Source organism: Myiozetetes cayanensis, unplaced genomic scaffold (genome assembly GCF_022539395.1).
Source record: "Myiozetetes cayanensis isolate MyiCay16 unplaced genomic scaffold, myiCay2020 scf1, whole genome shotgun sequence".
In the NCBI taxonomy this organism is placed as follows: domain Eukaryota; kingdom Metazoa; phylum Chordata; class Aves; order Passeriformes; family Tyrannidae; genus Myiozetetes; species Myiozetetes cayanensis.
Window position 1 is genome coordinate 36,893,792 of NW_026086604.1, and position 11,893 is coordinate 36,905,684.

Genomic DNA, 11,893 nt, shown 5'->3' on the forward strand with positions numbered 1-11,893 from the left:
TTTGGTGCTCTATATATTGCCTAATAAGAAGCTAAAGTATTAAGGAAACAATGGGAAATCCACTGTTGCAACTCCAGAAATGCAATGTAAAAAGGACTAAGTGCAGAACTATTTTATTGCTTCTTTCAGCACAGTATATTATGATACCAAATTACACTTCATTGAAGGAGGACTTCATGGAGACTGACAGCACTCTTCAGTCTGGTTCAATGTCAAAACCAGCTGATTTAATTTTCAAATATTACATGGCTTTCACAATTTGCACTAAGTTGAATGAAGTATTCCATGAAAGTAAATCACACTGATTAAGGAACAGGTTTTGTTTCTCATTAGAAATTCAGCTTTAAATTAGTGGAAGTTCTAGTCATGGGAAAGACGTAGGAGAAAGACTGGAACCTCACAGCAGTCAGCTTTGCATTAGACAGTATCTGTACCACAGCTGCCATCATACAAGCTGCCTCCTTGCCTTCCTGTCCTACTCATACTGCAATTCCTGCAGCCTTAAACTGCAGTAACAGGTGACACACCACTGGCCTGCAGTGCTGCAATACTAATCACATCCACTGCAAGGGCTTTTCAGACATCAGTCTTTAACCTTCCAGTCTCCACGTTGTCCCACCTCAGCTGCAGCAGCTACAGAAAACAGTGTTCTTGAGGAAAATGTTCTGGCCCCACAGCAGCATGGGAACAAATGAGTGAGCATGGGTCCATGGGGTGGGTAGCTCTGCCACTCTGCAGCTCTGCTGATCCCCTCTGACCAAAATATATAACATCATCCCGCTATTCAGCAGTAAACCAAGCCTACTGTATTAGTAGCATTTGATTAGCACTGACCGTAATGACAGCGAAAGAGGCAAATTGTCCTCTCTACTCTCTGGCTCAGCAGTGCAGCCCACACAGTGCAGTGAAATATACGTGGGAGGTGGAGTGCGAGGATGTGATTTCATAGTGGGGCAGGGCACCCTATAGAAAAACCTTTTCAGTAACAGTCATCCAGAAGTAATATGGAAATCAAATTAGTTGATTACAACAATCTAAACAGCATCATTTGATACCTTCATAGCAGTTCTTGGATAATGGAAGTTTAGAAGGAGAAATCTTATCTTTTATTAAGCTCAGCATAGCTGGGGGACAAGGCCTCTCCCTACAGCTTTCGCCTACTCCAGTTTAGGCCAAATAATGAAAACATTAATGCCGCTTAGCCAGCAAAGCACAAGTTAATTCAGCTTCTATCTCCCCAAAGCCTATAATTCTCTGGTCTAGTCTTCATGAAGAGCACTTAAAAATGTTTTAAATATAGGGTGAACGTCCATATAATCATCTCTGCACGTGCCTGTTTATGAGTGGTATGGATGCTACTCCAGAAGGCCCTACAGAGTGCCCAATTCTCTTCCCAGGCACTGGAAGGATGAGCAGGTGTATCTACAAGGTTAGGATATAAAAAGTAAGTCCAGGAAACAATATGCAGGTTTCACCATCACATTATGGACAAGCCAGTCACAAAGACACAGCTGTTTCATGGCTGCACAGTATCAAAATTACCACGATCGCAGAGGTTCCACACATAATGGCAATGCAGGGCACCAACAGAGGGGAACGTCAAACAAAGTTCAAGAGCTGCCCAAGATGTGAGGTGCCACTGGATCCCAGGGAGGCCACCATATTCCAAATTCTCCACATAATGCTTACAAAGATGTCTGTCCTCTAGAACAATCCTATATCATTCTTTTAGTCCAGTGTGTGATTTCCTAATCTACAGAGCCCTTACCTCCTGGTATTAAGGGACACCTTCTTACTTTTTCATTCACATTCAGCATTTACTCAAAATTTTCCTTCATCCTTGATCCCTCCAGCCTGTATAATAATACAGGTGATTGAGAACAGTAGGCCACTGACTCGCTTTTGCATTTTTATTACACTTGGCAGAAAGTCTGCTGCAATAATCTTGTTCTAGCTCATCAGCACTCCTGTTCTTTGGTACAGTTTCTGGATAAAACCCATGCAAACAAATTAGCAGGGTGGTATTTCTTGTAATTCTTTGTAGTTCTGGTTCAGCCTCTCACTTAACTCATGTTTCCTGTCAGTTGCCAGGTTCCTAGATCAGGAGAGGGTGATTCACATATCTGCCTAGCATACCAGGATGGATGGTTCCACAACTGGAGCCACAGGATCAGAACAGCACAAAGATGTAGAACCAAGGCACTTTTAGGAATAAATGGTATCAAAAAACAAGACAAAAATCAGAAAGGCCAAAGAGCATTTGATTCACCTCTCAGAGCTGCGAAATATCCCATTTAAAATTCCACTCCCACTGACAGTCTAAAGAAGCTTCAACAAAGGTATGCAGCAAATTTTTGCCCTGAATGCTACCAACTCTACATTAGCTGAGTGAAAACCATATGTCTATTTGTGTGCATTTCTGCAATTGCACTTTTCATTCATTAAGATGAGAAATTGCTTCTTTTATGCAATCTGCTACTATTCAGATAGCAAAACAGAGTAATGTCTGGTAGCAGGCTTGCTGTTTTTGGCTTTAGGAGGGTGGTTTTTTTTTCTCTCTTCCTGTGAGAGGAAAGCTTTTCCCAAAGGATTCAAGCAATTTCATAAAACAAATGTAAAAACAAAGACACTTTTGTTTGAGGACTGAAGGTTTTGTTTTGTTTTAAGGAGGATTGAGAGGGAAGGAAGAGAGAAATGACACTGATCATCTTTCAATTAAACAGGAAAAAAAGGTTATCTCGTTCCTAAAACAGAAACTTTGTGATAGCACAAACTTGCTATAGCAAACAGGCCATCAAAAAAACAAATCAAGACTTTTTTTTTCTAAATACTTTATTACAATCACAAGGGAATACCTGAAATGACTACAGCAAAGATCAGAGGAAAACATTTTCTCTCCAAATTCAAGAGATAACACTGTGCATTCCTATACACTGTGCTTCATTAGAGTCAGTTTCTCCTCTTCCTCACAGTCTATCAAACAGAAAGAAAGGGGGGCTAGGGGAAAAGACCTGAAACGTGTGGTTTAAAATACACAAAGATTTGGGGGATTCACCTCAGCTAGAAGTTCTAAAGCTCAACCTGATAAGCATCATTTCATTTGCATGAAATACGACACAGTACTACAACAGGAGTAAACCTCAAACTCGCACAGCAAACAGTACAAGCTGCAGATAGCACAGTAACAATAAATACAGACAAAATTCGTTAAAACATCTGAAATCCCTAAGCAAAGCAAGTATGGAGGTCTTGCAGGAAATCTGAGTGAGCAGACCTTCACATCTGCAAATATTCCACAACCATTTGTACAAACACACTGCAGAAACTTCACATGTTGCGGAACTGGGATTCTAGATTCTGATTAGCAGATACTAATTAATGAACTTAACTGACTTATCAGTAAGTCCCTACATATTGTATCACGTTTTATTACGTAGAGAGAAGATCAACTGTCACAAGTGATCTTCAGTGACAAAATAACATCTATCCAAATGGAGCAAAACCTACCCATGAAATCCCATTCAAACTGCCCACCATTTAAGTTCATTCAGGTCTGATACTCACCTGCAATTATTCAACAGCCAGAACTAACACACTGGGAGAACTCAACAGCAATATAATTCAGTAATACTGCAACTCAGAAAGGCAAAACAACAGATAATAAGAATCTTGCAATTAAATACAACATGCACGTGAACTCTATCACATTACCTACTTGTACTTATATGAGTAATTTAAAAACATTAGTAATAAATTTGAATTGTTCAAAATGTAGTCTTGAAGTACATGATTGCATGAGCAGTGACAAGACACTCTTAAGTAAGAGATTAAAAAAAAATGGTCTAAAACCACTGGAGTGGACAAGAATACAGTCTGTCAAACAGATCACAGCAACATGAATTTTTATATATATGAAATAAATTACAAATAAAATGTATATTATCATCATCATCTCAAAAGTGCTTTACCAAACCATTACTTAAGTGATTCTCCTCCACCCCAAATATAGATACATGCACACACACATACAAAAAAGAGTTTAGTTTCGCGTGCCCACCTCTCCAGGTAGTAGCATGCACAGATTAACTTGTCAAATAAAGACAGACAACATACAAAGGTCCTTACAAATCCAAAGGTCTGGGTCCACCCATGAATTTGGGTAGTTACTTAAAACAGACTTGTTTAATACTGGGTAGAGGTACTGGATGAAGAAGACAACTCTGATACCAATGATCCTTCCACAACAGAAGTGCTCCTATTTGCACAAAAAAAACACCATGTGGAAATCTGAAAGTTAAACACCTGGAAGGCTGTAGAATTTTCTTTATCCATTCTTCTACCCGCAACTCTTCTTTTTCTTTCCTTTGTTTTTGAACTGTGCAAGACACCATGTAATTTACAGATACATCTAAAAAGTTCTACAGCAGTTTATTCATAGAATCATAGAATCAAGCCAGGTTGGAAAGGTCCTCTGATATCACCAAGTCCAACCCTTGATTCACTATCACCACAGTTACTAGACCATGGCACTAAATGACACATCCAGTCTCATCTTAAAAACCTCCACCACTTCCCTTGGCACCCTTCTAACCTTCTGCTTGGCTCCTTCCCTCCTGCAACCTCTCTTTATTCAAAATGTGCTTTTCTAAACAGTGCAACTCAAGCAGCTAATAGATAACCCACAGTGACATCACAGAGATGAATAAAACATGAGCTTTCCATTTAATCTGGACACAAGTCAATGTGCATACTAAGTTCATATGTAACACTGAGTTCATGTGCAACATGTAAGCTTTTCTGCTTCATTCCCATCTTCAACGTTTTGTTCATTCAGTCTTTAGTCTTTCCATACCTCTTGCTTTCTCAATCACATTGTCTCCATTGTACCCTTTCATATACGCATGTTTCAGGTTTTACTTCACTCTCTTACATCACTTGCTCCAGTCCATTTCTCTGCTTCCCAGTCTGATCATGTTCATCACAAACAGTTCCTTGACCTATTAACAAGAAGGATATTCCTTTCCACTTCCTTGAGGTGCACACAATTGGATTCTACTGTTATCTTCCCGATCCAATAAAGTCTTAAAACATTTCCTCCCATTTCTTAATGCAGACTTTTCCAAGACCTCAAATTGTAACAGGAAATTATTTAAGTGATTTTGTTTTTAAAGAACACAGCAAAGCATCAGGAGACAAGTGCTCTACTTTCTGATATGCTAGACTGTTTGAATTTAGGTTGAATCTCTCCCTTGTAAATATGAAATAACTTTTCTACCTCATCCATTAATATTTGGAACTTGAAGGCTGTCAAGTGTAAGATGTTACACAAATGCAAAGCATAGGCCTAGTCTCATCTTTTTTAATGATACACCCAACACTCATATAAAAGAGCAATAGGAGTACATGAAAAAATCACAATAAGTGAATAGCCTAATAATGCATGCTAAAAGCTACCAGGACAATAAATTCAATTTCCCTGGGATTGTTAAATTATTCTTCTGATGGCTCAACACAATCTCTTCACAATTACTTCCTATGGAGGATCCTGACACATTGAGCTCATTACACAGCACCTCTTTAAAGAAAAAACACACATGCATTTAAAGCAAACACCTAAAATTCAATAGTTCAGATTTTTAATAAACTACTCTGCAAAGGAGTTTGCAACAGGATTATTCCTAAGGAAGTAAGACACCTGCCTTATAAATTTGAAATAAACAGACATAAAGCAGTATCAAGACACTGATCTTTCTTTGCCGTAAAAACACACTCAAAGTGCCTTATTTTTTCAATGGTTCTTCTCAAAATACATCCATACAGATATCATATATTCTTCTTTCTTTTTGAAGAGTCATCTTGAAACTTCCAGAAGTTTCCCTGGGCATACAAAGCTCTGCTATAGAAGAACTTACAAATAGTCTCTGATGCTGTAGCAAAGATCAAACTAAGTCAACATGTTGTACCTTCAAACCACACATGCCATCTTTACACTTTCTGTGGGGCACATGACTCTTTCCTGTGTACCAGTCACATCTTCCAAGAGCAATGCTCGGGAAAGTGTCTCAACTGGAGCAGCTCATACTTCAATTTCTTCTCAACAGTTAGGTTGTGTTGGCCTTGTGTTGGCTCAGCACGAGCACCTGGGTCAGGTACTCACCTGTAAAATGAAGCCACAGACGACCATAAACCCTTCCAGCTGGGAGCCCCCACCTCAGGTCTTCAACAGCCCTGCACTTCCTCTACTGAACAAGGCTCTGCCCACCTCCCCCCTCTCCCCCCAGGAAACGCCTCCCTACTTCTACTCCCAGGAGCACAGTCCTCAACAAGAGGATGCAGCCAGTGCCATGAAAACACTCCTAAGACCAGGAAGCATGAAATCAGAGAGAGGATAAATATGGGGACACACTCAACAGGAGAGCATAATCCTTTTATTTATTTATAGGTTCAAGTCAGCCTGACCCCCAGCCTGCACATCCATTTATGCATCTTCTGTCCCACACATATTAACTTGTGGTCATCTTTAATATTTTATGAGTTAAGCTTGATTCTACTCCATTATGAACTAAAAGGAGAAGAAAAAGTAGCAGATACTAATGTCATAGATGAGTGTTTTCACTTGTTATAAATTCCATTCACCATGAAGTGACTGGACAACACATACTCCCCCGAAAAAAGTGCTTCTGCTCATTGCACCTCCTTTACTGAAGTGATTTCTATTTCTTTTCATTACCTGTGAACACCAAAGCGTAAAATACGGTAGCTTCAGTAACCTGAACAGCTCAATTCATTAACAGCACATGCAAACTTCAACACTTAGCTAGCACTTAGGAGACCTACAGCTAGCAGGGCATCCAAATCTGACAGTTAGGAAATTCCTCCTGAATTCCCCCATGTACATTATTCTAACATTCATTCAGCAAGCCATTCAATCCTTCTTCTGTATATCAAGCTTTTAATCCAAAAATCACAGAATGAACCTTCAGTTTATGACCCTTCCTCTTCTCCAAAAATCTGCCCCACGGAATTTATAAGCAGTTGCTATCTCTCATCTCTGCCATTATTAAGCCACAAAAGCCAGAGTACCTTAAGTCTTGATCTTTCATGTAACTTCAGACTGTTCATATCACATCATCTTTGTAGCCTGAATGTTCCTGTATGTGTTCCACTATAATTTAATATCTTCTGTACCCAAATGCCCAGAACTATGTGCAGTATTTGACATAAAGTCTCCCTAATACCTGGTCTATCTCCACTGAAGAGCTCTCACTGAGGATCACGTTTGCTTCCATCTCACACTCAGTATCACATAAGAGTACCCCTGTTTGACTGTGGCAGTCAGGCCTTTTCCTCCACGCCTGTTTTAAGGGATGGCCTGCCGGCCGATTGCAGACTTGTTGTTAATAATCATTCAGTAGATAACTTTGCTTTTAGAGCTATTTAACTTCCTGTCATTCCTATTGCTTCAGTCATCACAGACATTCAATTCTTCCTGTGCAGTAATCCAACTCACCTCAGTGCTGACTAGGTTTCCTAACTTAGCCTCATCAGCAATTGTCCTTTTCATACAGTTATCTCAGCCAGTACGGTGAAGTAAAGAGACCAGCTCCCCATTAATACTGATCTAGATCAGTAATTCCTTTATTCATGCAGAGTCACAATCTCTCCTTCAGCAGACACCTCCCCATTCTTCAGTCAAGCCCCGCACTTTCAGTTTAGTTATTTTCAGTGTCGTGCCTGCCATGGTGAGTACACAAAGAACTGAAGCCTTCTGTTCCTTTTGTCTACAACATTCAGTATTTAACCAGTAATAATATGATTTTAGTCTTCCATGACCTAATTGTGGCAAATCCATGATGCATTTTATCCTGTTTTCCACTTATCTTTGTATACTTAATTACTTTTTCCATTCCAAATTTGTTCTAAATCCTTGAATACTATTGATACCAGAAGTAAAAGGTGTGAAGATTTCATTCTCTTCTCCTTTAAAATAAACAGAAGTATACATCTTTTGCTATATTACTATCTCAAATGCTACATTCAACCTGACAAACAAAAAACAATCCCGAGGGCTTTTTTTAACCTGACTCTAGTGTTCTGTGCCAACCCTCTCAGACTCCCAAAACAGAGACCCTTTGCTGACTTAGTCTGGATTCTGGAAGCAGGTGTAAGATGTTTATTCTGGTCATTTCCACAGATTTTTCATTTCTACCCTATCTTTCTTCCCTATTCAAATCTTCATCCTTATCTAAAACTGGTTACAATTGCTAATTTTAGGGGCAGTAGACACATTTTTCAACTATAGCCTGGTCCCCAGGACAACATAGCCAAGTTCTCCTCCTCCTTTTATTATGTTTCCCCTCTTCATCTTAAATTTCTTCAACCTTTAGCTTTTGGCAATTCACATGCTATTCCTGCAGTTTCTGCTCTCCAACAATCAATGTACTCCTTCACTTCATTCCTTTTAGGTTTTCTGGTAACTTGCAGTATCTTATTCTCACAGCAAAGTCCACAGCCCCTCTTGGCAAGCTTTCTCTCCTCCTTAAAATGCAGTTTCCAAGCAGCCGTTTTACCTTCCACTTAAGACAGTCCAAGGCTTTTTTTTTTTTTTTTTTTTTTGCCTTTTTTTAATTTTATTTAAACCTCGCGACTCCTACGGGTCTTCAGCCCTGTGGACAAATCAAACAAACTAGTTCTTCTAACTTCTCAGAACATGCCCTGCTAAAATGAAGCTTCCTTGAAATAAAAACACTTTGTAGGTGACATATACTTACACTTCAGTTTAATTCAAAATTAGGAGCTCTAATCTAGCAGTGGAAAGCAAAAAACATTGTCAGCCAGTGAGAGACCAGAGATATTCCAGAATCTAAAGATATACCCTCTGGTTCTGGGCAGACTCTAAACATGAGCCTTTATTTACTCTGCATTCCATCACAATTAATGGCCAAAATCTACCCTGTGATAATCCAGTGTACTGACTTCCAACTCAGTCAGCACTGGGAAACGTACTTACAAAGGCATATTTGAGAAACACCTTCCCTTTATACACTAGCACAGTATCTAAAAAGCTGCTCTGTAGCTCTGAGCAACCATAACATGTTTGCAAGGCTACATTCTATAATTTGACTTAGTTTTGCCTCACTAAATCAAACAGCCCTCCAGATTTTGAAGGATAGCACAAACCCTTAACAGAAAACCATCTGGTGGAAGACTGCACCTCTATTAAGTGCCTCCCGTAACAATTTGAGGTCTCCAGCATGCGCATGACAAGCCTATGAGGAGCAGGGAAGGAGGGTCCTGGTGGCCAAGTGCTACAGCAGGACACATGAACCTCTCTAGCAAAGTGACAGCGAATGGTCTCCACGTGAATCTGGGAAACACCGCTGCCCTCTTAACTTTAGCTTGTGACATGATTTTCTTAACATGGATGCACTGGCATGAAGGCTGGCTGGGCCTTCCGTGCAATGGAGTGAACTTGCTGGCACAGGCAAGTGCAAGGCATTGAGGCAGTAAATCACACAAACCACCACATTCCTGGTATGCCTGCATCTCCACCGCGGTGCACAGGCACCTGCCTGCTGCCTCCTGAAACCCAGAGGGGAAACGCAGCGCCGCAGCATGAAACATCAGCTGACATGCCAAGTTACCAACCCACATAAAATGGGGGCCCTGAAAGGTCACGCAGCTCTATCAGCTCCGACAGCCCCACACCATGGCAAGGGCTGCCCACCATCCCTGACAGTGGTCTCTGCACCCACCTCCCTTGGCCAGCATCACCATTGCATTCATCTCTCCAGAGAGCAACTTCACCCTGCTGGTGCCTTCTGATCTTATGACCCATCTCACCAGCTTAAGCCAAGCCTTTGCAGCAGCAGGGTGGGTGTTCTGCCACCCTTCAAATCGGGAAGCATAGCACTGGATGCTTCGAAAAAGCAGTTCATTGTTAGCACAAGGAAGTAACACCCTACTTTTACTCCAGAAATGCTTAAAAGTGCTTTATCTTGTTAATTCTAGGTCAGCTCAGCGCATGTGTGGTATGGATTACACTGACCTTTTTAAGAGCTCCCAACATTTTTAAATAAGTAGGACACTTAGCATCAGACATAAGCCAAGCTGCACACCTCCTGTACACCACACACCAAGATCTGCCAGTAGACTTTACACACAAAACCAAGGAATATTACTTTATAAAGCCTGGGTTATATGGCACATAATTACAAACATGAAATAAATTATAAATGCCAAGTTTGAACCAGGGCCATATTAAATTTTTAACTGCTATTTTTCAAAAGGTATTTTACAAAAAAAAAATGCCTATATTTGATGAACTGAAGTGGCCTTTACAAAGCCAACCGAGAAATCAATGGCAGATTTACAAACAGGGCAAGTATTTACAGCTGAGTGATAAAAAGGCCTACATTAAAGATAAAAGTTGTCTTGCTGCTTACAAAACACAACAGCATTGTCATTTCAAGCACAACTGAGACGTTTCATCCTTAAATATCTGAACACAGTATCTGCAGACTTCAAACACAAGCAAGGATCAACATGCAAATGACCATAAAATTCAAGTTTAAAGAAGTTAATACTATGATTCACTGGAGATGTTAATTTGCCAGTGCCAGGTCTTTGAAAGTTTTAACCTTCCTCTCTGCACTATGAGCTTCCATATGCACTGGACCCTTGGACATAATTCCATTCTTTTCCTCCTTTTCACAGATGCCTTGTCTGAGAGAGGAAAGGAGAAGAAAAAAAACCCCAACATGTTTAAGTAAACTACCTTTAGATCAGCCTCCTCCCCTCGCCCAGTTAAGTTTTCTTGAGGTCAGATTAGCACTCTGAAAGGAGAGCAGGCGCCGGCAGGCCCCGTGGCAGGCGGTGCTGTGACAGATGCGGGGCAGACCCAGGGGAGGCAGCCATGTGCTCAGCCCCGCATCCCCCGAAAGGGCATCCCGAGAGGAAGTTCTCACTTCGCACCGACCCGGGCAAATAACTCGGAGGAGTTCAACACCGATCGCTTCCAGCGGCTTTCTCCTGGGCCATATGTTTTCCCCTGACATTAACGAGGCATTTCAGACGAGCCAAACCGCTCTACCCGCTCTGCCGCGGACCCGCTCGCCAGCTGGGGGCCGGAGCCGCCTCCCCCGGAGGCAGGGGCGAAGCCAGCCCGGCCGGCGGGGCACCCACCCGCGACACCCAGCCCACGGGGCTGCTCTCCGTGCCCGGAGGGAGCTGCCCGCCCGCCGACCCCCGGCGGCGAGGCAGGGCTGGGCTGGGCAGGGCTGGGCTGGGCGGCTCCTGCCGCAGCGCCCGGCGGGGACGAGCCCCCCGCCCATCCCGGGGGCAGCGCGGCGCCGCCAGCACCGCCAGCACCGCACCTCCGCCCCGCCGCAGCCCCTTCGCCAGCAGCCAGCCGGGGCTGGGAGTGGGGGTCCCGCCCGCCCCCGCTCCTGCTCCCGGGGCCGCCCCGGCCGGCGGGGGCACCGCTGCGGGCCGGCACCGCGCTCAGCCCCGGGCCGGCGCCGCACTCACCGTCCTGGCCGGCGCGGCGCGGGAGCCTCCCGGAGAGGAGCGAGGCGAAGCCGCGGAGAAGCGCGAGGAGCTGGGGCCGAGAAAGCCGCCGCCGCCGCCGCGAGGAGGAGGTGGAGGGGCGGGGGATCGGCGGCGGAGGGGCGGGGACGGGGCGCGGGGGCCGGACCGAGCCGCTCGTAGCCTGCCCGCCCGCCCTCCCCGCAGCCGGCGCTTCCTCCCGGCCGCCGCCGGGCCGGGCTGGCGGGGCGGGGAGCCCCGAGCGGGCGGGATCGCCCCTTCCCCTGCCCGCGCCGCACAAAGGGGACCCGCCGCTGCCGCCTTTGTTAGCCCGAGCGGCGCCGGCAGGGGAGGGCGGGGGGTAGCA

The 11,893-nt window shown here is 43.6% G+C and overlaps 1 protein-coding gene across 1 annotated transcript in view; it reads right to left on the bottom strand.

The window, feature by feature from the left end:
• The window catches only part of FAM110B (family with sequence similarity 110 member B), a 114,710-nt gene extending 103,085 nt beyond the window's left edge, over positions 1-11,625 (bottom strand). Inside the window, exon 1 of the mRNA XM_050318755.1 lies at positions 11,530-11,625. The gene's annotated coding sequence lies outside the window, so the exon portion shown is untranslated. The remainder of the gene's footprint in view (positions 1-11,529) is intronic.
• Between the last annotated feature and the right edge of the window lie 268 nt (positions 11,626-11,893).